A 26,817-nucleotide genomic window follows, 5' to 3' on the forward strand; every position below is an offset into this window, starting at 1 on the left:
CAGCCCCTTCTGAAACAAAGTCGGAAAATGTTAGAAATGTACTCAGCAGGGTGGGCAACATGTGAGAAAGTAACAGAGTTAAATCCTGGCTTGATTTAAATCCGGGTGTGATTTAACAGGAACATTTCCAAATGTCATTTTGGCCACACTTGGCAGGGTGTTTCTCGACGGCCGTGCTGTGAGATCACGGCCCGTATTCAACAGCACTTAGTGCCGAAAATTAGCCCTCACGAGGTTCTCGCCATTATTGACTCCCTCGCCGTCCACTTCACCTGAATTGCACCTCAGCTTCTTGCTGCTAACAAGGGGGAACTGCTTTTAAACTTTCCCTCACCACTCACTCTCAGTCAACACACAAGCATGGCAATGCACAGACCTGCTATTCGCTTTGCTGACCTGGCCAGGCCTCTCAATGCTGTGGAGGAGAGGCGGGCCACCCTGTTCACCAAAGGGGTCAGAGGACCAGCGGCAGGGTCAACAACACCGCCTGGGAGGCAGTGGCTGTCAGTGCGGGAGCGTGACCAGGAGAATCGCCATGCAATGTAGGAAGAAGACCAACAACCTCCACTGAGCTGCAAGGGTAAATTAGCACTTCTCTCCTGGCATCAGTTCCACACCCCTCAATCCACACCCCCCCCCCCTTCCCCGCCCCTCTGAATCACTGGCTGACACCTCACACAAATCCCACATCTGCTCTTCATGCTTGTTCCTCAGCACCCACTGGCACCCAACGCTTCATGTACAGGTACGGTGCCCTCACTTGCCACCTGCTATAGACACCCTCAACCCATGAAGCATGTGGCTCACAATGTCCTCTCTATCCCCGCAGGAGAAGATAGTTCATCATAAGTGGGAAAGGACCAATATGGGGGGCGGGATGCCAGAGGTCCGAGTTCTCACCTCCTATGAGGAATGGGCCCTGGAAGTCTGAGGAGAGAGCAGTCACTGACAGCGAGATTGGCCTGCACCACAGAGGTGAGGATTTACTGTCCCTTTACTCAGATGACCTGCCTCTGGAGTTGTTCATGTCAGACAAAATGATCCTTCCCTCTCACTAACCACATGTCTATTGTCTTGTAGGATCTCCGTTCTGATGGGGCTAGACCATCCTTAGTCATTAACCCCCCCCCCCCCCCCATCACCCAAGAGACCACCTCAGAGGTGAGCTGTGAGGAAACCATCATTGAGGTGTCACAGCTACCACCTCCACATTCCACCAGCACAGAGCCACACAACACGGTGGGTGACATTAGTGGACAAGCTTCTGGGGCACAATCTGCTGAGCACCACACAGTTGCTGATGCACATCAGGTGGAGACAGGCACATCCAAGGGAGACAGCAGTCAGAGGCCTGCTGGATCCCAGGACTCAGCTGGATCCCAGTCAGATGCTGAGCCTCTGGACAAGGTACTCCCAGAGCTGATGCAGATGAAAGGACATAGCCATGACATTCAGGAGGTGAAAGAGACATTCCATCAACTGGAAAGCTGATTGGAGGAGTCCCAAAGTCTTTGGACACAGGAGATGGTGCCAGCAATGCATGGCACTCAGGCCAACACTGCTAGGATGACGATTGCAGTGGAAAACCTGGAGCATGACATCCACACATTGAGTGGTGGTACCCAAACCATGGCTCAGACTGTGACTACCATGACCGAGCCTCGACATCATGTCCCAGTCGATGAGAGACATATCCCAGACCCGGGTAGATATTGCCGTGGTACTGCAGAGCATGGCCCAATCCCTGAGAACCATCGCCGAGGGTGCCAACACCATAGTACAGAAAATGAGGAGCCTCCAAGACTGACAGTGCCAGATGACTCAGAGGCCTCTGGAGCACACTCCACCTACCGCTCCATCCCATAGAGTCCGCAGGGCCCTGATGGGCACCATCAGGAAGGAGGATGTGCTGGAGGCCAACATAGGCCCTGCCACCAAAGAGACGACGGCGGTCTCCAGTTCTACCGAATCATTTACTCTTGACACCAGCTGATGTCAAGGGCAGCAGGTAGAACAGGGTGGCACGGCAACACCAGTTACACTGATAAATAGGCTGGAGCCCCTCCGGGTCCAGAGGACCACCGCCAAGGGCATCAAAGATCACAGGGCACAGAAGCTTCTGCCTTTTAAATGCATCCTGGGGATACACCTCGACGGAGCAGTAGACCACGAAAGAAGTGAGGAGCACTGAGTGGGCACTGGTGGGGTCACTATCTGTAGCTAGAGGAAACGGAAATCTGTCAGAGTAAAACATCACACCTCATATATGTGAAGCCTCTGTCACGCTAATCTTCACAGCGGGCCTGCCTGCACCCGGCCACCTGTTGCCCTCTGCTCCACCCACACCCCGCACGCAACCCCCCCCCCCCCACGGACACATTACTCCAAGATAAAAAGCCCCCGATGCAGGCCCCATTAAGGGGATGGGTGTGAGTGGGTGGTCAGCAGAAAGGCAGGAGTCAGACTTTTACAGGAAATGAGGAGCACCAGAGCTTTCCTCATAATGAGTAATCATCTCGCTTCTGCTTTGTATAGTGATCTGCTGACACAGACCCATCACCCTGAAGTGATGTTACACAGACCCTTGGAGGATGGAACAGGGTGGTTGGGGAGGGGGTGGTGTGATGGGGAGGCGAGGGATAGGGGGGCGAAGGTTGGGGGGAGGGGTTGGAGTGATTGAGGGAAGGAGAATGAGGGAAATGGGGGAGGAATGGATTGGGGGAAAGGAGGGAATGGGGAGGGAGGGATGTATGGAATGGAGGATGGGTGAAAGGTGGGAAATATTGGGGGATGGGGAGGAAGGTTGAGCTGATGGACGCAACCTCATCCTATGAGAATCTACTAATGGTGAGGGCCTCCCTGTTCTTCAGGCATGTTGGACCCTTGACCGTCAGTCCTCCATCCTCTGGCTCCTCCGGCGTGTTCGGCAACCCCTCCTGGTCTGCCTCCTCAGATGAGGCCGCATGTCTCTCCTCCTCCATCATGCTGACCCGCTTCTGTGCCAGCTTGTGGAGGACACAGCAGACCACCACAAAGCAGGAGACCCTCTAGTGGGTGTACTGTAGGGCACCAGACATTGGAACCGCATTTTCAACAGTGCGGTGCACTGGTCAATGACAGCGCGGGTGGCAACGCGGGTCTCATTATAACGGGCGTCCTGTTGAGATCTACCGTGTAGATTTAGTGGCACTTATGAACACTAAAACTCAGTCGAAATTTGAGTTAACACTTCTCGGGTGCAAATAAGAATCGTTTTATTTGTCCCTATTTGATTACAATTGAGAATCATATAAATCTTATTCTCTGGTCAGTCCGGTTAGCAAATGGACTCAAAGAGAAGCAATTTTGTAGACAATTCAACTTTCAAATAATACAGAAATGATTTTTTTGCTTACGGCAAACAGCTTGCAATAACTTCAAAAGTCAGAGTTAGAAAGCGAATTATGAAAGACAGAGAGACAGCGAATAGTTAAGTTAAAGTATAGATTGATTCCGGAATGGAATATGGCGTACAAACTATCACGGTTATACTAAATCATATCAGTCTTTAGCCATCTAGCTATACCCCTATGTAATCCTAATTGGTTTGGGTTAGAATCAAATAAGTTTGATTTGACGGTTAGCTGTCTGTCTTTAATGTGCAACATTAACTTGAAATGTTTCATAAATAAATTCTTGTATGTGTTCTGGAATGTGATTCCGTGCCATTATCGCAAGCAGCCTGAACTGGATTATTGCTGACTTGACTGTTAAGACAATGGGGGCTCCTTTAGGTTCTATGCTGTTGTCATGGAGCCTGCCCTGTCCTTGGTCACTTTATCTTGCAAATGTATTTGTTAGCTGAATAAGAATGCTGTTTTAATCTATCTGTTTCTGTGTTCTGTTGAAGCTATGTTTTGCATGCTGAATATGTGTTTTGAAATGACCTGAGGTTATGAGCGAGTTTTAAAATGGTATTTAATAGACTTGGGGCCTAATGCTAAATAGCTATCTTTTACCTATCACTTTTACCTATAGAAAATAGCTGGCTTCTACATCTCCGCCTCGGTCTCAGACCTCCTCACCAGCGTCATCAGCTATGACCTCAGTGGGTATCCCTTGTCCCCCATGAGTCAACCTGTCATCCTGGGGTGATCCTCAAAGATACCTGGGATCTCCAAGTGCCCCAGGATGTTTTTAAAAATTTGTTCATGGGATATGGGTGTAGCTGGCTGGGCCAAAATTTATTACCCATCCCTAGCTGCCCTTGCACTGAGTGACTTGCTAGACCGTTTCAGAGGGCATGTAAGAGTCAACCACATTGCTGTGGGTCTGGAATTATATAAAGGCCAGAAGGGTAATAATGGCAGATTTCCTTCCCTATAGGACATTAATGAACCAGATGGGTCTTTGCAACAATCGACAATTCATGGTCATCATCGGACTTTTAATTCCAGATTTTTTTTAAAATTCAAATTTCACCATCTGCCGTGGGTAGATTTGAACCTAGCTCCACAGAGGATTACCCTGGTTCTCTGGATTACTAGTCCAGTGACAATACCACTGCGTCACTGCCTGTCATGCATGCATTCTGTGTAGGGAACACACATGTGTATGATACGGAGGCAGTGGTCGTGCACCATCTGAACATTCAGGGAGTAGAATCCCTTTGTGTTAATGAAGGGCACTCCCTGATACCCCACTGCGCGCAAGGCAACATGTGTGCCATCAATTGTCCCCTGTACTTGGGGCATCCCGGCGATGGCAGCAGATCTTGCAGCCCAGACACCTTAGTGGGACTGGTCCAGTTGGAAGGTGATATAGTTGGAATGTCTGGGCATACAGAGCATCCGTCACCTCCCGGATGCACCTGTGGACTGTAGATTGCGAAATGCCACACAGGACCCCGCTCAAGCAATGGAATGACCCAGTGGCATAAAATTTGAGGGCTGTGGTGCCATCATGGCCACCTGGAGCAGGTGTTCTACTCCTCCACAGGGTGTGAAGTCCACAAGGACATGGCACAGGTGCTGCACTGTCTCTGTGTCCATCAGCACATTGAATGACTAACGTTGCCTGTACACCTTGAGCCATCGCTGGCCTCCCCATCTGGGTCTCTCCTCAGCCTGATGGGTGGCCGGGTCTTCATGGTGTGTGACGGCCTCCTGTACGTGTGGTGCCACCTCCACCATGCGCCGTCGCTGCTGCCTTCTGCGTGATCCACACCAGCAAACATCGTTATATCTGTAAGGAATTGGAGAAGGAGAGAGACTGACAGTCAGTTAGGGCTTCCATCCCGGGACCCTCAAGTCCCCCAAGCCTTCCCCATCCTTGCGTGTCCCACCTTCTCTCAGAGTGCCATCCAGTGAGCCAGTTGTGCTGGAAAACCTTGCTTTGCACGCTTACCCCAGCCACATAAGGAGATTCCAGACTCCAGACCCCAGATCATCCCTGGAATATTAGGAAAGCCGTGCTCAGGCGCCTTCCCCCTAATCCACACACTTACCCTTTGGTTGTGAGAAGATCCCTAGTGCTGAAGCCCTGCTCTTTACTCTTTGATTGTTGGCAGCTGCCTCTATGGTACTGACACTTCTAGAGTTCAGGTACACTGTTCGGGCATCAAACGTTGTTGGACATGGATGCAATAATCATCCTGAGTCATGGCACGCGTGCCCTGAAGGAGACACTTGAGAGTTGAGGAGCATGAAGTGCTCTCAAAGCTAACAAGACTAATTCCTCATTTGAAATAGCTTTCAGCTGTGAAGTTAGGGGCTGCTCACAGTCAGAGGGTGTGAAATTGAATTTCAGGATAGAATCTGCAACAGGACTCTGTCCTGGAAGTGTTTGGTAGGACAGGCAGCCTGCAGTTGTAGTTGCCCCTGTTATGGGCCTCCAGTTGGCCTGAAGGTCTCTCACATGCAAAGCCCCCCCCCACCAGCTCCCGGACCGTTGGGGCAGAAGCTCCGGAGCACTTTAGCTACATGCCGGAAAATGGAAATGGCTACTCACCTCCTCACTTCCCCTCAGCAACCATTGATGTTTTGAAAAGGAGTACAAAACAACACCCATGTGATTTCTTGCTGTGGCGTTGGGTAATTCCCAGGAGGCAGCTGCATTCAACTTCAATCTCACTAATGTGATTGAAATGAATGCAAATAAGGGTTACTGATATTCTCGCCATCTTTGGGCGAGACCTGGAACTTGTCATTGGGAGCCGTGCAGGTGAATTGCAAACTGGTTCACGCCCAGCGTAAATCTCGATTTTGGCCTTTCCCGCGATTCACCCAGCATTCCTCAATCCGCACCAGGCGCAGTGCGGTGGTTAAATCACATCCAATATTTCAGGTCTGTGACCTCATCAGAACTTGGTGATAGGGTGGAGGGCAGGGGAGATGAAATGACAAAATGTAAAAGGTTAAAGGGAGGAATAATGGGCAAGTAAATAAACAAAATATGTGTCTAGAGGACGTGTGAATAAGATAGCTACTGCTGGAAAGCAATAAGAGATCAATGGGAAAAACGAGAACTAAACAAAAAGAAGGCAGGGTAATGATCTAACATTGCTGAACTCAGTGTTGAGATTTGAAAGTGGCCAGTCAGAAGGTGAGCTTATGTTGAGCTTCTTTGGAACATTGCAGCAGGTCAGAGGCAGAAACACCTGAGTAAGAACAGGGTGGGAAGTTAAAATAATAGGAAGCTTATCGCGGTCGTGCTTGAGGACTGAACTGAAGTGTCCTGCAACGCAGTCACCCAGTTTGCGTTTGGTCTCCTCACTGGAAGAGGAGAGCACATGGGGAGCAGTGAATACAGTATGCTAAATTGAGAGAAGTACCAGTAAACTGTTGTTTCATCTGCAAGGAGCGTTTAGGATCTTGAATGGTGAGAAGGGAGGAGGTAAGAACAGGCGTTATATCTCTTGCATTTTCACGGAAAGGTGCGGTGAGTAGGGGTGATTGAAGAGTGAACCAGGGTATTTTGGAGGGAATGGCCCCTTCTAAATGCTGCAAGGAGAGGGTAGGTGACATTATGGTTGGTGGTGGCATAACACAGGAGGTGGTGGAAATGGTGGAGGCAACTGGTGGAACCTGGATCATAGTCACACCCAGTACAATGCAGAGCTTTCTATCAAAGAATCAAGCTGTTGTGCAGAAAAGAAAGCAGGAGAAGTCTGCTTGTGTGAGACCCCATATGTTATACCCTAAACTAGAAAAAATATCCTCCAAAGAAAGCCACAGTTCCTAAGTGGTACTTATTGGCTGGATAATGTTAAAACCCATGGGATGTTGTTTTGGGGATGGTGTATTCTCGGAGTTTAGAAAAATAGATAGATTTAGATGGGTGGAATGAGAATTCCATTTCACTGCTCCCATCCACCTCAACCGTTGGTATGGCAGACCATCCAGAAAGTCAGACATGCAAGAGGAATCGATCTATAAAGAACACGGTAAAAAGATTCAAAAGCTGCATTAATCTGAGGAAGAGTGGAAACGAGATTGCCGCTCGAATTGTAATCTCCCGGGAGACCGCCTGCTGTTCAAGCTGGTGAGCCAAAAGATGACTGGCCTTCTCCCCATATTCATAAAATGTGCCCCTTGAGTGTCGTAACTGACTTACCGCCCAGTTAGTTGACAAGAGTTTGAACTGTGATTGCAGTTTTTTCCTACTTGGCAGTAATTCTGGAGTAGGATCAAGCGGGTACTGGTGATCTACCTCAAGAATTGAGTACACCAGACTCTGCTTGTTGTCCTCAGAAAATGCGCGCTGGAGGAGACAATTTACCCCGTGAAGACCCCCTTAAGAGCCTCCCATAACGTGGAAGGTGAGATAACATGGGTAGCATGGCTTTTATGGTATATGTGCTGTGTACATGTACAAGGGCTGTACACTGTGGTCATCAGCCATTTTGTCAACGGACAGCCTTTTCCCCCTAATCACCACCCTTTGGTTTACTCTGGTTATTAAATACAGCTGGCACAGCAGACTGCCACAGATTGATGATAACACAGCAGCTGCCAGGATACTAAGGCATTGACCTGCATGATTCGCTGATGTGGCCACACAACAGCTGAATTTTGAGGGAGTGAAATTAATTGCAGTTCTGGTGTAGAGGTGACGTGCTGTGCCTGCAAAGCAATGTGTGTGCAGTCAATGACACCTCCTGCAACCCTAATAAAGGCGTGTGCTTGCTTAGTCTGCTTTACTCAAGCAAGGGAGACTGAAATGCAGTTAGTTGTCAATGCATAAAGAGCTTGAGCGACATCTGTTATGCAGCAGTGGATGGCAAACTACAAGTTGTTGCAAATCTTTCCAGCTTTATCCTGGAAGTTCATCACCACGATCACCATCGCAGATATTGGCAATGCAGTCCTCACCTGCTCTGATGTTGCAGTTTTAGCTGCAGCTGATGATAGATATCAGGACAATCATACTGGAGCATAGATGTTGCGCATGTCGTGTTAATCACCCTGGAGTACACGGACTGCAACTGGATGCAGTTGTACTTGAAAGTAAACTCCAAACTTTGATGTTAGTTCAATACGCTTTATTGAACTTGTTAAGCAGTGCACACAGTTCGCTGTGGGTTTGACACTCTACTAATCTAAGCGTGCTACTATAACTAACTAGACCATACTAGCTCTGAGCCATATGTAGAAGGTGCTAACTGATATATACACGCTGACTGTCACTACAGTTGTCACCTGTGGAAAGAGGCAGGGTATTGATGCCTCGTGTGTTTTATAGTGCGAGACCACCTTCTAGTGTTCTGCCTGGTGATTGGTTGTGTTCTGTCCTGTGTGTTGATTGGCTGTACTGGGTGTCTGTCACTGCCTGCCTGTATCTCATTATGTGAATGAGTGCATATCATGACATCTCCCCTTTTTAAAAAAAATGTTGGTTGCTTGGAGCATATGCGACTGTATTTACATGTAGAACTATTTCAAATTAAATGGCGAGTGGATGAAAGCGAGTGGATGAATATATACATGAGAGGTATCTTGCGTGCAGATACAGAACAACATTTACAAGAGAAATGTCTATAAGTCCATCTTTGGGGCTTGCGTCTGATCCTCGTTGACCGCCTGAGAGGTGGAGGTGGGGACGACGCCGCCTTGACAGGTGGGATAACTGCCAGATTGGTGGCCTCGTGGTGCGAGGGTCCGGAGGAAGCATAACAACACATGGAAAAGTAGGATCTGGTGGTGGGCAGGCAACTTTGCACAGTGCCCTTCTGTTGCGCCTGACAATGGAGCCATCGGCCATACGAACTACAAACGATCTGGGAGCAGCCTGTCGAACAACAACAGCTGGAGCTGACCAGCCTCCATCAGGTAACTGGATCCGAACAGCATCTTCGGGGATAACACAGGCAAATTGGTAGCATGAGCATCGTATGTCAGCTTTTGCCGGTTCCTGAGTTGCTGCACCTTTTGCAGCACTGGGAGGTGATCCAGGTCTGGTAAGTGTGTGGCTGGAACAGTCATCTGCAAGTCTCTATTCATGAGGAGTTGTGCCGGAGACATACCGGTAGACAGAGGAGTTGTCCTGTACGCCAACAGCGCAAGGTTGAAGTCAGAAGCAGAGTCCGCAGCCTTGCAGAGCAGTTACTTCACTATATGGACCCCTTTCTCAACCTTCCTGTTGGACTGCGGGTAGTGTGGCCTTGAGGTAATGTGGTAGAATTGGTAAGACTTGGCGAAATTGGACCACTCTTGGCTGTGGAAGCAGGCACCATTGTCACTCATGACAGTGAGTGGAATACCATGCCTGGCAAATGTCTCCTTGCAGGCTTTGATGACCGTCCTTGATGTGAGGTCTGACAGCCTCACAACTTCCGGGTAATTTGAGACGTAATCTATGATGAGCACATAGTCACGCCCATTGGTCTCAAAAAGGTTGATTCCCACTTGGACCACGGAGAGGTCACAATCTCGTGTTGCTGGAGTGTTTCTGTTGTTTGAGCAGGCTGGAACCTCTGGCAGGTCACACAATTGAGACCATGTTGGATATATCCTGGCTGATTCCAGGCCAATAGACAGCCTGCCGGGCCCGGAGCCTACACTTTTCAACACCTAGGTGTCCCTTGTGGATTGGTTTGAGCACTAAGCTCTGCAGACTGTGAGGAATAACAATACGATCTAGCTTGAGGAGGATCCCCTTGACGACTGTCAGGTTGTCCTTCACATTAAAGAACTGAGGGCTTTGCCCTTTTTGCCAGCCATTTGCAAGGTGGTGCATTACACGCTGCACAAGCGGGTCTTTGGCAGTCTCTTCACGAATGCTAATCACTCTTTCATCTGAGGCTGGGAGGTTGCTGGCACACAGCTGCCCCTGTGCCTCAATCTGGCGGATGAAGTCAACCTGTTTGTAGGGCGAGGTGATGGAGCGGGACAGGGCATCCGCAATTATCAGCTCCTCGCCTGGTGTGTATACTAACTCAAAATCGTACCTTCGGAGTCGAAGGAGAATGCGCTGAAGCCTGGGTGTCATGTCATTCAAGTCCTTATGAATGATATGGACCAAGGGTCTGTGGTCAGTCTCCACTGTGAATGTTGGTAGACCGTAGGCATAGCCATGAAACTTTACAATGCCGGTTAGGAGGCCCAGGCACTCTTTTGCTATTTGGGCGTACCTCTGTTCAGTAGGAGTCATGGCCCTTGACGCATAAGCAACTCGAGCCCAGGACGAGGAGTCATCCCTCTGGAGGAGCACCGCACCAATGCCGTCCTGGCTGGCGTCCGTGGAGATTTTTGTTTCCCTGTCTGGGTCAAAAAACACTAGTACTGGAGCAGTGGTGAGCTTTGTTTTGAGCTCGAGCCATTCTGCTTGATGTGTGGGTAGCCACTGGAATGCAGTGGACTTCTTCACCAGATGCCTGAGAGCCGTGATGTGTGAGGCCATATTGGGAATGAATTTTCCCAAGAAGTTCACCATTCCAAGGAAGTGTAGTACCGCCTTCTTGTCTTCCGGGGTCTTCATGGCGTTAATGGCCTTGACCTTGTCCGAATCTGGTCGCACACCCTGCTGGGATATCTGGTCGCCCAGGAACTTGATGGTTGACATGCCAAAGGAGCACTTGTCCTTGTTCAGCTTGAGGCCGTTTGCATTTACACGTCAAAAGACTTGTTTGAGACGAGATATGTGTTCCTCTGGGGTCGTGCACCATATGATTACATCATCTACGCAGACACGCACACCCTCAATGCCCTCCATCATCTGCTCCATGATCCTGTGGAAGATTTCAGAGGCTGAGACAATGCCGAACGGCATACGGTTATAACAGTACCTGCCAAATGGTGTGTTGAACGTGCAGAACTTCCTGCTGGACTCGTCCAGTTGTATCTGCCAGAAACCACGCGCTGCATCTAGCTTCGTGAAGAATTTGGCGGTCACTGGTCAGTTCCTCCCGCTTCGGGATTGGGCAGTGTTCCAATTATGTTCTGGTTAAGATCTTTGGGATCTGTGCATATCCGCAACTCTCCTGAGGGCTTCTTCACACAGACCATCGAGCTGACCCAGTCAGTCGGTTCCGTCACTTTGGAGATGATGCCCTGGTCTTGGAGCTCCTGTAGCTCTGCCTTTAAACGCTTCTTCAGAGGAGCCGGGACCTGGCGTGGTGCATGGATTGCAGGTGTGGCATCAGGCCTGAGTAGGATTTTGTAGCAGTATGGCAGAGTGCCCATTCCATCAAACACATCTGGGTATTGAGCAAGGATGTCATCAATGTCAGCCTGAAGATCCACATTGGAAGAAGACATGGCATGGACTTGCTGAATGAGGTTAAATAGCTTGCATGCATGGGCACCAAGCAGGGATGCCTTATTAGGCTTTACGATTTTGAATCGCAGTGTGACATTGATGGTCTTGTTGGAGACGAATAGATGACAAGATCCTAGTGCAGTTATGGCATTGCCATTAAAATCGAGGAGCTGGCAGGCTGGCAGAAGAATTTTGGGTTGATTTTTAATGCGGTCAAAATCAGCTTGAGCGATGAGATTGGCAGAAGCACCAGTGTCCAGCTTGAACTGGATGCTGCATTGATTTACGTATATGACAGCACGCCATTCGTCCGCGGAATCCACATTGAGGATAGATAGACGTCTTGCTGAATTTGAGGAGGCATACTCACATTTAGTGATGATGCCCACACGATAGGGGGACTCCAGGAAGTCGTTCTCTGGATCTATAGTGCTACCAGGATCAGAATCCAGTAAACCTTACTGTACTCATCGAACACGCTTGCGTTGAAATTGAGATCGCTGGCCCTTGACTGGAGGTGCAGACCTGCACAAGGCTGCATTATGTCCAGGCTTCCCGCAATTTAAACATCGCCTGCCTTTTGCAGGGCATTGTCGCTTTAAGTGGGCTGTGCCGCAGTTCGGGCACGTCATGATGTTGACGTCGTTACACTCCGTGCATCGTCACACCTGCGCAGTGCGGTCAGCCAACATTCGCACCTGCGCAGATTGGTTTTCGGCCGCTTCGTTCTCCCGTTCGTGTTGCGCATGCGTGGGGCCCCGGAAAAAGTGCACAAAATGGCCGCTTTCATCGATACTGAGGCGCTGCATCCGGGCGATGGCCTGTACACTCTCTGTCTCGTGGGAGGCAAGTTTTTCGGTTTCTGCCGATTTGAAACGGGAGTACCGATTTCTCGCATGCTCATGCACGATACACGCCTCGATTGCGACTGGCAGGGTCATGTGCTTCATTTTGAGGAGTTTGATCCCGCAAGGAATTGGAGTGCACCCCAAACACAATCTGATCTCTGATCATGGAATCAGCAGTTGCACCATAATTGCAGGGCTGCGCTAATATACGGAGATGAGTTAGAAAGGATTGGAAAATATGTTCCTGGAAGGGAGCTTTGCGAGTTTGAGGAGCTTGGAGGAGAAATTTGGGCTGGTAAGGGGAAATGATTTTAGGTACCTACAGTTGCGGGACTTTGTTCGTAGACAGGTCCCATCTTTCCCACGCCTCCCGCCAATGGGGATCCTAGACAGAATAGTCTCTAGGGGGGAAGAAGGGGAGGGTAGAGTCTCGGGTATTTATAAGGTGCTCATGAGGGAGGAAGGGTCCCAGACGGAGGAACTGAAACTTAAATGGGAGGAGGAGCTAGGCGGGGAAATGGAGGACGGGCTGTGGGCAGAGGCCCTGAGTAGGGTAAATTCGACCGCGACATGTGCCAGGTTCGGGCTGATTCAATTTAAGGTTATTCACCAGGCCCATATGACGGTGGCTCGGATGAGCAAATTCTTTGGGATAGAGGACAAATGCGCTGGGTGCGCGGGAGGACCAGCGAACCACGTTCACATGTTTTGGGCATGCCCTAAGCTGAGGGGGTACTGGGAGGGATTTGCGGACGTCATGTCCCGGGTGCTAAAAACAAGGGTGGCGATGGGTCCAGGGGTGGCAATTTCTGGGGTTTCGGGAGACCCGGGAGTCCAGGGGGAGAAAAAGGCCGATGTTTTGGCCTTTGCTTCCCTGATAGCCCGGCGACGAATACTATTGGCGTGGAGGGACTCAAAGCCCCCGAAAACTGAGTTGTGGCTTGCGGACATGTCGAGTTTCCTGGGTATGGAAAAAATTAAGTTCGCCTTGAGGGGATCTGTAGAGGGGTTCACCCGGAGGTGGCAACCATTTATTGACTTCTTTGCGGGAGAGTGAGCGTCAGCAGGGGGTGGGGGGGAGGTGGGGGGGGTGGGTAGAGTAGAGTAGAGTAGGAGGGATAAAATGGCGGGTAGTACCGGTGGGAGAGGAGCGGGCTTGTGCAGTATGTTACGATTGAAGTATTGAAAGTACATGGATGTTTGCACATTTCTGCCTTTTTTGCTTTCTTTCTGTTGATGTCTGTAACTGTTTACAAAGCCAAAAACTACCTCAATAAAATTGTTTATTAAAAAAAAAAGAAAGGATTGGAAAGGTTCGTCTTTACCCTGAAGGCGTTGCTGGAAGATACTGCACTCAAAGGTCTCGTTTGTTTCGACTTCACAGTGACTGTCGAACTTCTCCAAAACGGTCTTGAATTTGGTCTTGTCCTGGCCATCGGTAAAATTAAGCGAGTTGAAAATCTGGATGGCTTGGTCCCCCGCAGTTGATAGGAGCAGCGCGATTTTTCTGGCATCGGACGCATCTTCGAGGCCTGGGGCCTCAATGTAGCGAAGGAACCTTTGCTTGAAGACCCGCCAGTTGGCGCCGAGATTGTCGGAGATCATTAGCTGTGGAGGGGCCTGGATCTTCTCCATGCTGCTGGAATGCACTTGCTGGTCGTCACGGAATCACTCGAGGTAAACCATTTAAAGATAGTAGACGGCTGGTACCATGTCGTGTTAATCACCCTGGGGTAACACGGACTGCAACTGGATGTAGTTGTACTTGAAAGTAGACTCCAAACTTTGATGTTAGTTCAATACGCTTTATTGAACTTGTTAAGCAGTGCACACAGTTCGCTGTGGGTTTGACACTCTACTAATCTAAGCATGCTACTATAACAAACTAGACCAGACTAACTCTGAGCCACGTGTAGAAGGTGCTAACTGATATATACACCCTGACTGTCACTACAATTGTCACCTGTGGAAAGAGGCAGGGTATTGATGCCTCGTGTGTTTTATGATGCAAGACCACCTTCTAGTGTTCTGCCTGGTGATTGGTTCTGTTCTGTTCTGTGTATTGATTGGCTGTACTATGTGTCTGTCACTGCCTGTTTGTATCTCATTATGTGCATGAGTGACACATAATCATGACAGCGCACACACACTGTTCCTTGCTGAGGTTCAGGTAGCAGAATTGTATACTCTGAGTGAATATGGCCTCCTGCTCAGAGCCCATCTTCCTTCGCCTGCCCTTTTCTCTCCCCTCCTCTCTTCCAGCAGCTTGCCCTGTTCTGCATGGCTTTTGTCCATCCTACTAATGCATCCAAAGCTGGGAACAAGTGGTTTGTGCAGAAACCTCAAAGTCAGCAAAATTACTTGAACACCTGCCAGATTTATGCAACTTGAGCACCTGTAGATTTTTGCAACTTTAAAACAACTTTGGAAGGCTCCAAAAATACTTGCAGAATTGAAGCAATAGTCAGAAGAAATCAATCAGCAACCAAGCTGTTGTAGTTGATATCCTTCCCTTGCTGAACACGTGCGAGGTTAAGAGAAGTGTTGAGTTCCAGAGTGGCAGCACAGACATTAAGTCAGTGATGAAGAATGATCCCCAGTCTGCATACATCCACTGTCCAATTCACTGTGCCCTCACAAATGAAATCAATATGATATCTGGTCGACATGTTTTGGATATCAAACAACACCCATAAGGCCCAAACCAAAAGACTTGATGCAAATGGTGGACTCTAAACAGGGGCAGCACGGTAGCACAAGTGGCTAGCACTGTGGCTTCACAGCACCAGGGTCCCAGGTTCGATTCTCCACTGGGTCACTGTCTGTGCGGAGTCTGCACATTCTACCTGCGTCTGTGTGGGTTTCCTCCGGATGCTCCGGTTTCCTTCCGCAGTCCAAAGTCGTACAGGTATGATAGATTGGCCATGCTAAATTCCCTTAGTGTCCAAAAAAGATTAGGAAGGATTATTTGGTTATGGGGATAGGGTGGTAGTGAGGGTTTAAGTGGGTCAGTGCAGACCCAATGGGCCGAATGGCCTCCTTCTGCACTGTATGTTCTATGTTCTATTCATCCAACACTGTGGCCTGAATTTTTCGCTCATTGGCCATGTGCACTTGGTGGGCCTGGAAGCAGGTGGGAAGCGCCCTTCCAGCTGTGATCAGCCCCAGAGCACGATTTCACGAATACTGGTCAATTAACGGCCAGCCAGTGTGAAACAGTCGATCTGAAAGGCTAAGCTCTGCCGGGGAGGGTGGGCACCGAGAGGATGATGATGTAGGCAAGTGTTTCCAATGAGCTCCCCGAAAGCTGACAGCTGCCTCAGGGAGCTGCAGTATTGTTCCAGTGACATTTTCACCAGAAAAATGCTGCAAACCCTCTCTGTCATGCAGAATCAAACAACTGGCATCATAAACCTCAACCCTCAAGCATTTTATTTTATTTCATCCCGGACATTTAATCCTGTCCTCGATCGGAAATGGCGAGAAAATATGAACGCGTCTGGCTAATTGGACCGTGCGCCAAGCATCAAACTGCACATTAAATTAGGGCCAACCGCATAATTTCTGAGCTTAATTGCTCTTTAAATTGTTGGTGAGCATGCTTCCAACTTTTACGTGGGTCTGCTAACCAAAATATTGCATGAGTGTGCCATGCATTGGGATACATGCCCAACATCTTCTTATGTGATTTCACGCAAGTTCGGGCTGCGTGCACGCCTGCTCAAGCTTTGTAAAACTTTAGCCTGTGTTTGATCTGTTGTCATTTTGGTTTTGCCTATAGGAGCATTCTTTATATGTGAAAGAATGAAAAGTTTATAGTGGGAAACATGAATTGACAAAAGCGTAAGAAGCATAGAAAAGGTGATAAGTTTGGGTTTGGACGTGGGTTTATTGTCACGTGTACCGAGGTACAGTGAAATGTATTGTTCTGTGTATAGTCCAGACAGATCGTTTCATACATGAAAAACATAGGATATTGTGGTAGTCACTACTGATGTATTATACTGTATATATGGGTTTTACGGTAAGGCCCCTGTACTACAGGTAGGGGGGTAGATCCCTGCCTGCTGGCACCACCCAGTAAGCAGAGTATAAATATGTGTGCTCTCAGTACAGCAGCCATTTCATCAGATGCTGTAGGAGCCGTAGGAACATCTCTATGTAATAAAGCCTCGATTACATTCTACTCTCATCTCGTCGTAATTGATAGTGCATCAGACATACAATAAATAGACAATGTAAATGTATAGACATCAGGTGAAGCATACCGAGTGTAGTACTGCTCAGTAAAGAGGATGTGTGGAGAGATCAGTTCAGTCCGTAAGAGGGTCATTCAGGAGTCTGGTAACAGCAGGGAAGAAGCTAGTTTTGAATCTGTGCCTGTTCTCAGACTTTTGTATCTCCTGACTGAGGAAGAGGTTGGAAGAGTGAATAAGCCGGGTCTTTGATTATGCTGCCCACTTTCCCAAGGCAGTGGGAGGTGTCTACAGAGTAAATGGATGGGAGGAGGGTCCGGTGGACTGGGCAGTGTTCACGACTCTGTAGTTTCTTAGGGTGTTGGGTTGAGCAGTTGCCATTACAGGCTGTGATGCAGCCAGATAGGATGCTTTCTGTGGTGTAAAAATGAGTAAGAGTCAATATGGACATGCCGAATTTCTTTAGTTTCTTGAGGAAGTATAGGTGCTGTTATGCTTTCTTGGGCGTAGTATCGATTTGGGTGGACCAGGATAAATTGGTGGTGTGCACACCTAGGAATTTGAAGCTGTCAACCTTCTCCACCGTGGCACCATTGATGCAAACAGAGGTATGTACGATGCTTCCTGAAGTCGATGACCAGCTCTTTAGTTTTGATGACGTTGAGGGAGAGATTGTTGTCATTACTCCATGCCACTAAGTTCTCTAACTCCCACCTGCACTGACTCATCGTTGTTCGAGATCCATCCCACTACGGTCGTGCCATCAGCAAACTTGTAGATGGAGTGGAGCCAAATTTTGCCACACAGGACGTGTTGTTGTTTGTCCTGTGTTAGTATGTATTAGACTATAAGGGCATTAGAGTTGAGCCTGGTTATGTTGCCCATTGACTGTCACACATGCCAACTGCAGTCTGCTTCCAATGTCACAGCCGGTTTAACGCATAAGCCCCTGCTTTTGCTCCAGGGTCAAGCGCACAGAGACAGGAGAATTCCAGCCTCCACATACTATAAGACTCTTTCATGTGTATTTCCTTTGTTCCCATTTAAAAAAATCATTGTTATTATTTTGGTCTGTGGATCCATAATCGGGATATGTCTGTAAGCAGAAGACTCAAAGTTGGTGCAGACTGCTTGTCAGGAAATTGTGTTCCCCGGTTTTGTATTTTGGAAGGGAGAAGCTAGGCTCTTTGGCACCGAGTGGATCTTAGGAACCGGTTTTGGAGGGAGTCAATCAACTTGGTTAACTGGCAGCTGGTGGGTTGTCCAGGGACAGTGTTCTGCCTGACAATAGCCAGTGATTGGTTCCTGCATGATGTTTTCTCAGAGAACTTGGGAAGAAGTGTTTCGATCTCGGGAGTGAAAGGAACGGTCTCTCTCTCTCTCTCTCCTGCTTGCTGAAATGAAATAACTGCTCCATTGTTCTGATAGCAGTGAGTGCCTGGCACATCCTTCACTGTGAACCTGAAATGATGCTGAGTCTGCAGAGAGAGTAGACAACCTTACCAGATAAAATCATCTCAAGCCTGGAATAACAAAGTACTGAAACAAAAGCCTGAAGTTCAGAGACATTGACTGGATGTCACCCCAGTGCATCAGAGATCCTTATCCTTTTCATTTTCATGAATATTTTCTTTCCCATTCCACCACCCTTTCCCTCGGTGTTGTTTGTCTGTTTGTGTGTGTAGAGAGTGAGGCGAGTTAGCAATGGGGAGTTGGGAAAGAGGTAGTAGATAGCCGGTTACATTTTCTGTCCATTTAATTGTAATACCGTACGTAATGAAAGGTCACTTGTGCTTTAATGTTACATCCCTGTGACTGTAGTTTATTGGGCTCAACTAAGGACCTTGCATATTTTAAATAAAATCTAACTTCACCTGTGTTGTGACTCCAGGTCAAGTGGGACTGGCGCAGGGTATCGTGACAGTACCTGACCTATGAAAATAGCTGCCCTGGTGTCAGATTCTCGGTAGGGAGTGAGGAGGAGGGAGGGGCCTGAAGCAACCCCAGAAGAACTAAGGTGGCTTCTGGGTGCAGCAGTGAGCTGATAGATAGGCCTGCCTGGATGTCCACAGTTTAAAAATAAAGATCGCACCAACCATCACCCCTCATTTCCCTCAATCCCCACAAACTATCCTGTCCCCTCCCATGCCAACCCACGGTCTCTCATGCCTCCATGCCAATCTATGCCCGCCACTCACCCCCATGGCCCTTCCTACTCCTTATGCCCCTCCAACCGCCCCCTTCATGATAGCCCCAATGACAACAGTGGCAACTCATACTAACCCATTCTCCCCCACCCACCACCCTTTGTCCTTACAACTACCATGCCAACTCACCTAGTGTCCACCATGGGCACACCACAGGATGTCTTCAGAAATAAAATAAAATATAGCTTTATAAAATAAGGTTCCGTATTTATTGCAGCCTTCACTATATCGAGAGAAAAAAATCTCAATCATACAAATCGATTTATTTCATTTACATTCCTTAAACTAAATAAAGCCTAATAACAACAGACATTTAATCAAAGTACAATTTTATTAAGTTAATTGGAAATAAAGTGCACAATTTAGCAAATATTACCAGTGGAATTATGTAATACTAGATATCTGGCTAGTAGATGCAATCCATTTCTTAGATAATTATTTTTTAAAAAGGAACAAAATATTTTTGCTTTTTTCCATTATCCCTGAATGCTGCTGGATCTTTGAACAAGGTGACTGCCTTCAGTCTAGCTGGGAGCTGAATTTAATCAGGTTAGTCAAAGCCACACTGTCTCATTAAAAGATGGCCTGTAGTAATGTTTGTGTTAGAAGGGAAGAAAAGCCGAGAGCATGATTTTTGACATTATTACATGGTTTAGAGCAGACTTGCACGATCATGCATTTCAACTGTTTAGTTTTTACATCATTTGTTTGAGAACCAAAAGCTTGTTAAACATTTGCTCATGAATACGTATATGAATGGTTATGCTGAGGAGGTGAGTAGAAGGCAAGGAGGTTTGTGTAATGCCTGGACCAGTCAGGCTAAATGACCTGTGCTGTACATTCTATTAATGCAATATAAAACACTTTTAATAGACTCGATAATATATTACTTTAACCAACCTATTTAGTCTCTAACTATTAGTAAAATACATCCGAAGCCTGATGTTTTCATGTAACCAAAGATTGATGTAATGTCGATGCTTTCTATGCATTGATTTCCAGGCTGATAAGCTGATGTAAAACATGTTGGGCGGGATTTCCCGTTCCTGAGACTAGTGTTGATGCCAGGGCAGGATTTGTGGAATTTCATGACAGCAAAACTGGCGGCAAACTTGGACCAATTCAGCTACCGTGGGTGGGGGCTAGCACCGGCGCCACGTGGAACGTGACCGATTCTAATGAAAAATGGTGCTGGATTCGCTGGATCCGTGACTGATACTCAGGAGGCTGACAAGCTGCTGCCGCACATACACATGACACTCCCCGCATACACTCATCCCAGCCAACAAGATGGCACTGGTTGTGCTGGAGCGTGCCCATACAGCTGATGGGTCAGCTGTGTGAAGAGGGCAGCTGGAGGGGAAGGGGGGTGGTCTGGGGGTGGGGGGGGTGGGGGGTGGGCATCTATACGACCTGTGGCCCTAAGTGCACAGTGAGCTGTCAGCGGCGTGTGCAGCTGCATGGCTGCTTTTCCGGCTGCGGCAATGGTGTTCTGTGCCGGTGCACCCCGATCTCACAGCCCACCTCCTGGCCACACCCCGCTACTCCCCCCCCCTTCCCCCCCCCCCCCCCCCCCCCACCACCACCACCACGGCCCTGGCAGAAGCCTCCCAGCCAGTGGCACAGCTATGAGCAAACTATGGCGATGTTGGACACTTACCGTACCCCCTCTCTCTCTCTCTCTCAGCAGGCATGCTGCCAGTTTCACGATTTTTAAAAGCACAAGTGAACCGCACCATCGGGAATTCGGCCCATCCGAGGCGGGGAACCGCGGAGGCCCCGGAGAATACCGGGTCAGGCCCGCTAATGATATGTAAATGGTGTTTACTGTACATGCGGAGTGGAATGCATTGACTCTGCAGTCGAGGTACTGGAGAATTGCGATCTGGTGACAAATCGGCGTCTGCCGCAATTCTGGCATTGGAATCTATTCTCTGCCCAATTGCGTTTCCCAATTTCGGCATCAGCCAATGGAGAATCCCACCCAGGGTGTTGACACTGAGACAGAATTGGTGGACTTCTATGACAGCAAAATTGGCTCCGGTTCCGGAGCAATTGAAGATCCGTTAATGGGCTAGCACCCGCCATGCATAGAACAAAAACTATTCCAATGAAAAATGGTGTCGGATTCGCCGGGGTCGGGATTGACACTTGAGAAGCTGACAAGCTGCAGCTGGATATCAGCACTCCACTGCCCACACACACTGACCCAGCCAGCAAGATGGCACATGTTGTGCTGGAGCACGCCCATCCTGTTGATCGGTTGGCTGTGGCCAGAGGGTATCTCGCAGTGGTGGCCTGGGGGGACACCCATATGACCTGTGGCAGTCAGCGGCATGCACAGCTGCATGGCTGTCTTGCAGGCTGCAGCAATGGTGCTATGTGCCCATCCAACCTGACACCAAGTTGGGTAGGAGGCTGAGCTGTGAGGAGGATGCAGAGATTCTTCAATGTGATTTGGACAAGTTGAATGAATAGACAAACGAATGGCAAATGCAGTATAATTTGGAGAAATGCAAGGTTATTCACTTTGTTATCAAAAACAAGAAGGCCAGATTACTTTCTGAATGGCCATAAATTAGGAGAGGGGATTGTGCAACGAGACCTGGGTGTCCTCGTTTACCAGTCACTGAAGATAATCATGCAGGTGCAGCAAGCGGTAAACAAGGCAAATGGTATGCTGGCCTTCATAACAAGAGGATTTGAGTACTGGAGCAGGGATGTCTTGCTACAATTATACAGGGCTTTGGTGAGGCCATACCTGGAATATTGTGTGAAGTTTTGGCCTCCTTGGGCGGGATTCTTCGATCCTGGGACTAAGTGTTGACGCTGTCGTAAAGGCCGGAGTGTTTTACGACGCCGTCATCTGGCCCCGAGGAGCAGCGATCCTGCGCCGCCCAGCGGGCCAGCTGATACGGGCGCCAGCACAGCCGGTGCGGGTCTGCGCATGTGCGCCACGGCCGGCGCGAGTTCGTGCATGCGCGTGGGTTGCCGTCTTCATGCTAGCCCCCGGGTAACATGGCGGGGACCCGGCGCGGAGGAACATAGCCCCCCCCCCCCCCCCCCCCCCCCAGGATAAGCCCGCCTGCTGATCGGAAGGCCCCGATCGCGGGCCTGGCCGCGGTGGAGTCCCCCCCACCTCGGGGAGTCGGATCGTTCGACCCCCACACCAGGACGGCCCCCGCAGCATGAACGCTGAGGTCCCGCTGTGTAGGACCACATGCGGACGGCGCCGGAGAGACTCGGCTGAAATCTGCTGGCATTCGGCCCGTCGAGCGCGGAGAATCGCTTGGGGGGGGGGGGGGGTGAGCGGCCCCGGACCGGCGATGCAGGCGCCATTGGCGCCCCCCACCCCGCCGATTGTCCGACTCGGAGTGGGGTCGGAGAATCCCGTCCCTTATTTGACGAAGGATGTTCTTGCTCCAGTGGGAGTGCAGCGAAGGTTTATCAGACTGATTCCTGGGATTGCGGGACTGTCATATGAGGAGAGATTGAATCGGTTAGGATTGTATTTGCTGGAATTCAAAAGAGGGGGGAACTTATAAAATTCTAACAGGACTCGATAGGGTAGATGCAGGAAGCATGTTCCCAATGCTGGGTGTGTCCAGAACCAAGGTGTCCAGAACCGGGGGTCACAGTGTGATGATGGCGGTTTGCAGGGGGCGGAGCATCGTAATCTAGCCGTCAAACCGGCGCCTGCCTTGGATCCGGCGTCGGAGTGCATTCTCTGCCCAATCGCCAATCCTGATTTTGGCATCGGGCTGCAGAGAATCCCACGCTGTATGTTTTCAAGAAGCAGTTAGATATAACACTTTGGGCGACGAGGATTGAAGGAACGGGGGGAATGTTCGATTATGCTATTGAGTTGGATGATCAGTCATGGTCATAATGAATGGCAGAACGGGCTTGAAGGGCTGAATGGCCTCCTCCTGGTCTTATTTTCTATATTTCTATGTTATATAGAATGCACCCCTTGTTACCAAATACATCTACAATACCTGAACTCTGTAAGACTTCCCATGTTCTCCAAACAACATCCAAATTGAGTAACCAACTGCAGTCACCACACCACACAAATATGATACTCAAATCTCCATCTGTGGGCTGGATTCACCGTTTTTGAGGTTGTGTCATCGCCAGTGGAGGAACTGTGACGTTTTATGATGGAAAAATCGGTGCCGAACCCTCACCCATCCTGCGGCCAGTGAGGGGCTGGCAGCCGCGCTGAGTAATACTCCCGTATCTCATGACAAAAATGGCTGTAGAGTAGTCGCGCCGTATAACATGCCGCTGGCCGTGAGCGGACCCGACCTGCCAAATATTGCCCCCGCCCACCCCACACCAGCTCCCCACAGCCTTTGCAGAAGCCCCCCCCCCCCAGCTAGCGGCATGGAACCCGGCTGACTGTGGCGGCGCTGGACACAGTCTGCAGCCGCCACGCCGGGTTCCCCACCGCTGAGACCACAAGTGAACCGCGCCGTCGGGAACTCGGACCATCAGCGACGGTGTATTGCATCGATTGGCATCGGAGGCTATTCTTCGCCCAATCGCGTTTCGCTATTTTGTCGTCGGCCGACGGTGAATCTCGCCCTATAAGTTTGCTGATGATACGACCATAGTGGCTTGGATTTCATGTAACGACGAGTCAGAATACAGGGGAGAGATAGAGAACTTAGTAGCATGATGCAATGACAGCAATTTCTCCCTCAATGTCAGCAAGGCAAAGGAGCTGGTCATCCACTTTAGGAAGCGAGGTGTAGCACACGCCCCTCTCTATATCAATGATGTTGAGGTGGAAATGGCTGACCGTTTGAAGTTCCCAGGTGTGAATATTACCAACAATTTGTCCTAGTTCACCTGTGTCAGCATTACGATTAGAAAAGCGCAACAAAGCCTTTACATCCTTAGGAAATTAAGGAAAATAGGCATGTACACAATGACTCTTACCAATTTCTATATGCAGCATAGAAAGTATTCTATCTGGTTGCATCATAGCCTGGTATGGCAACAGCTTGGCACAATATCATAAGAGAATACAGACAATTGTGAACACAGCTCAGTCCAACACACAAACCCAGCTTCCATCTGTTCATTTAAAAAAAAAAAAATTTGAACCATACATTTCGGGCGCAATTCTCCGCTCCCCGCTCCGGGTGGGAGAATCGCGGGAGGGCCGGGCGAATCAAGACACGCCGCCCTGGCACCCCCTGCAATTCTCCCACCCTCTGCTCGGAGAATCGGCGCTCGCCGCTTTTCACGGCAACCGGTGATTCTCCGGCCCGGATGAGCCGAGCGACCTGACGTTCCCGACCTGTTCACGCCGGCGGCAACCACACCTAGTCGCTGCCGGCGTGAACATAGCGCGAAAGGTAAGTTTGGGGCCTGTGGGGGGGCGGAGAGGGGATTGAGCACCACGGCCGTGCTCGGGAGGGGACTGGCCCGCAATCGGTGCCCACCGATCATCGGGCCGGCGTCTCCAAGAGACGCACTCTTTCCCCTCCGCCGCCCGGCAAGAGCAAGCTGCCACGTCTTGCGGGGCAGCGGAGGGGAAGATGGGAACCTGCTGACGTCACTTAGGCGCCGCCGTCGCGTCATTCTCGGTGCGCCGCTTTGACGCAAGCGTCAAGGCCTGGCGGCCGAGTTTCTCACAGCGCCTCTCCTAGCCCCCTGGGGGGGGTGAATAGGGTACGAGGAGCGGCCTCCGACGCCGTCGTGAAACTCGGCCGAGTTCATGACGGCCTTCCCGGTGCTGCGCGGGAGCGGAGAATCGCGCCCTTCATCTTTTTCCAATTTAGGGGCTTTTAGTGTGGTCAATTCACCTATCCTGCACATCTTTGGGTTGTGGGGGTGAGACCCAAGCAAATATGGGGAGAATGTGCAAACTCCACACGGTCAGTGACCCAGAGCTGGGATCGAACCCGGGTTCTTTGAGCCACAAGGCAGCAGCGCTAACCACTGCGCCACTCTGCGCCCCCCCCCATTTATTGATTCTGCCTATATTTCTCGCTGCCTTGGGAAAGGGGACAACACAAATAAAGACCGCTCCCATGCTGGTTCCTGTTTTTTCCAACATCTTCCATCGGGCTTGAGAACTCATTCGAGCAGATTCAAAAACAGCAAGCAGGATTCTCTGCCGGCAGACTCCGGAATCGGGAAATGCGATTGTGTGGAGAATCGGTTTTGACACCAGAATTGTGGCAGGCGCCGGTTTCACTGGTGCCTCGACAGCGGCATCAATGCTTTTCAGAACGCACCTACAGTAAATGCCCTTGGCATATCATCAGCGAGCCTGACTCGTTATTCTCCGGGGCCTCCGCGATTCTCCGTCTCCACTGAGGCCAAGTCCCAACGGCAAGGCTCACTTGTGCTTATACAAACTGTGAATCAGGCGTGAGGGAGAGAGGGGGTCCAACATCGCCATATGTTGCTGAAAGTTATGTTCTGCCAGGGCCAAGAGGGGTTGGAGGGAGTAGAGGACAGTGGCCTGGAGGTGTGCCGTGGGGTGGGGGTGGACAGGAACAGAGCACCAGACCATTCCGTGACCAGCAAGGCAGCAATGCGGCTGCGCACATCGCTGGCTGCCCACTGTGAGCTTAGGGCCACATGTCATATGGGTATGTCACCAGGATACTCCCCCTAGGTGCCCTCTGGCCCCAGCCGACCCATCAGTGGGATTGGCGTGCTCCAGCACAACCAGTGCCATCTTGTTGGAATGGTGTGTGGGGGGAGTGTAATGTGTATTAGCGACTGCAGCTTGTCAGCCGCCTGAGTGTCAATCATGGACCGGCGAATCCCACACCGTTTTTCATTGGAATCAATTGTGTACAACATGGCGCAAATGCTGGCCCTTCCACGGTCGCTGAATCGACCCTGTCCTAGAAGTCCACGAATCCTGTCCCTGTGTCAGGACGCAGGGCTGGATTCTCCGAGTTCCAGGCTATGTCCGGAGGATGTGGCAAAAATCGGCAATTCCCCATCATTGATCCTCTAACCGTTGATGGGCTGCCAGCCGCCCCACGCAAAACGCATGGCCTTCCCGACATAAACGCCTGGAGAATTACCAGGTCCGTGGTCATGCATGCGCATGGCAACGACCTGCAGCGGTCACGCTGTACAACATGGCGACAGCTGTGCCTGGACCCAACCTGCCAGATAGTGTCTCAGTGGACACCCCCAATCCTCGTTGAAGCCCCCTGGTGAGCAGCACAGCTTCTGCCTGACTGTTGGCGGCACTGGACACAGTTCGCAGTCACCACGTCGGATTCCCGACTGCTGAGGCCACACGGCCCCCGCACGGCCGGGAACTTGACCTATCAGGGGCGGAGCATCAGGGGACGACCTTCAGGTAATGTCCTGAGGCCGTCCCAATGGCGTACGGCGCACTCAGCGATGCCATTTTGGAGGGGGAAGAACATCCAAAAACAGGTGCCGCCCCCGATTCCATCATAAAAAGGGATTCTCCGCCCGTCACCGATTATAAAATCAGCATCGAGGAACGGAAAATCCTGTCCTTAGTCATAGGAATGGAGAATCCCACCCAGTACTTTTCCTGCTGCTATTAGACTCTTGAATGGTCCGCCTATATGTTCAATTGATCTTTTTAAGCATTTTCCTTTTTACAGTTGTAATTATTTTTTGTATGTTGTATTTATGTATATATGTATGGAGTGATCTGTCAGGTCTGCATGCAGAAAAACACTTTTCACAGTACCTTGGTACATGTGACAGATTTTATCAATGAACAATAAACATGCGAGATGGTAACTGCCCCTCCTGGCTTCCCAAGGTCTGAGCAATTATACCTTTGTTGTTCTTTGATTATGCCTTCTG

The sequence above is a fragment of the Scyliorhinus canicula genome, chromosome 9 (genome assembly GCF_902713615.1).
Source record: "Scyliorhinus canicula chromosome 9, sScyCan1.1, whole genome shotgun sequence".
In the NCBI taxonomy this organism is placed as follows: Eukaryota; Metazoa; Chordata; class Chondrichthyes; order Carcharhiniformes; family Scyliorhinidae; genus Scyliorhinus; species Scyliorhinus canicula.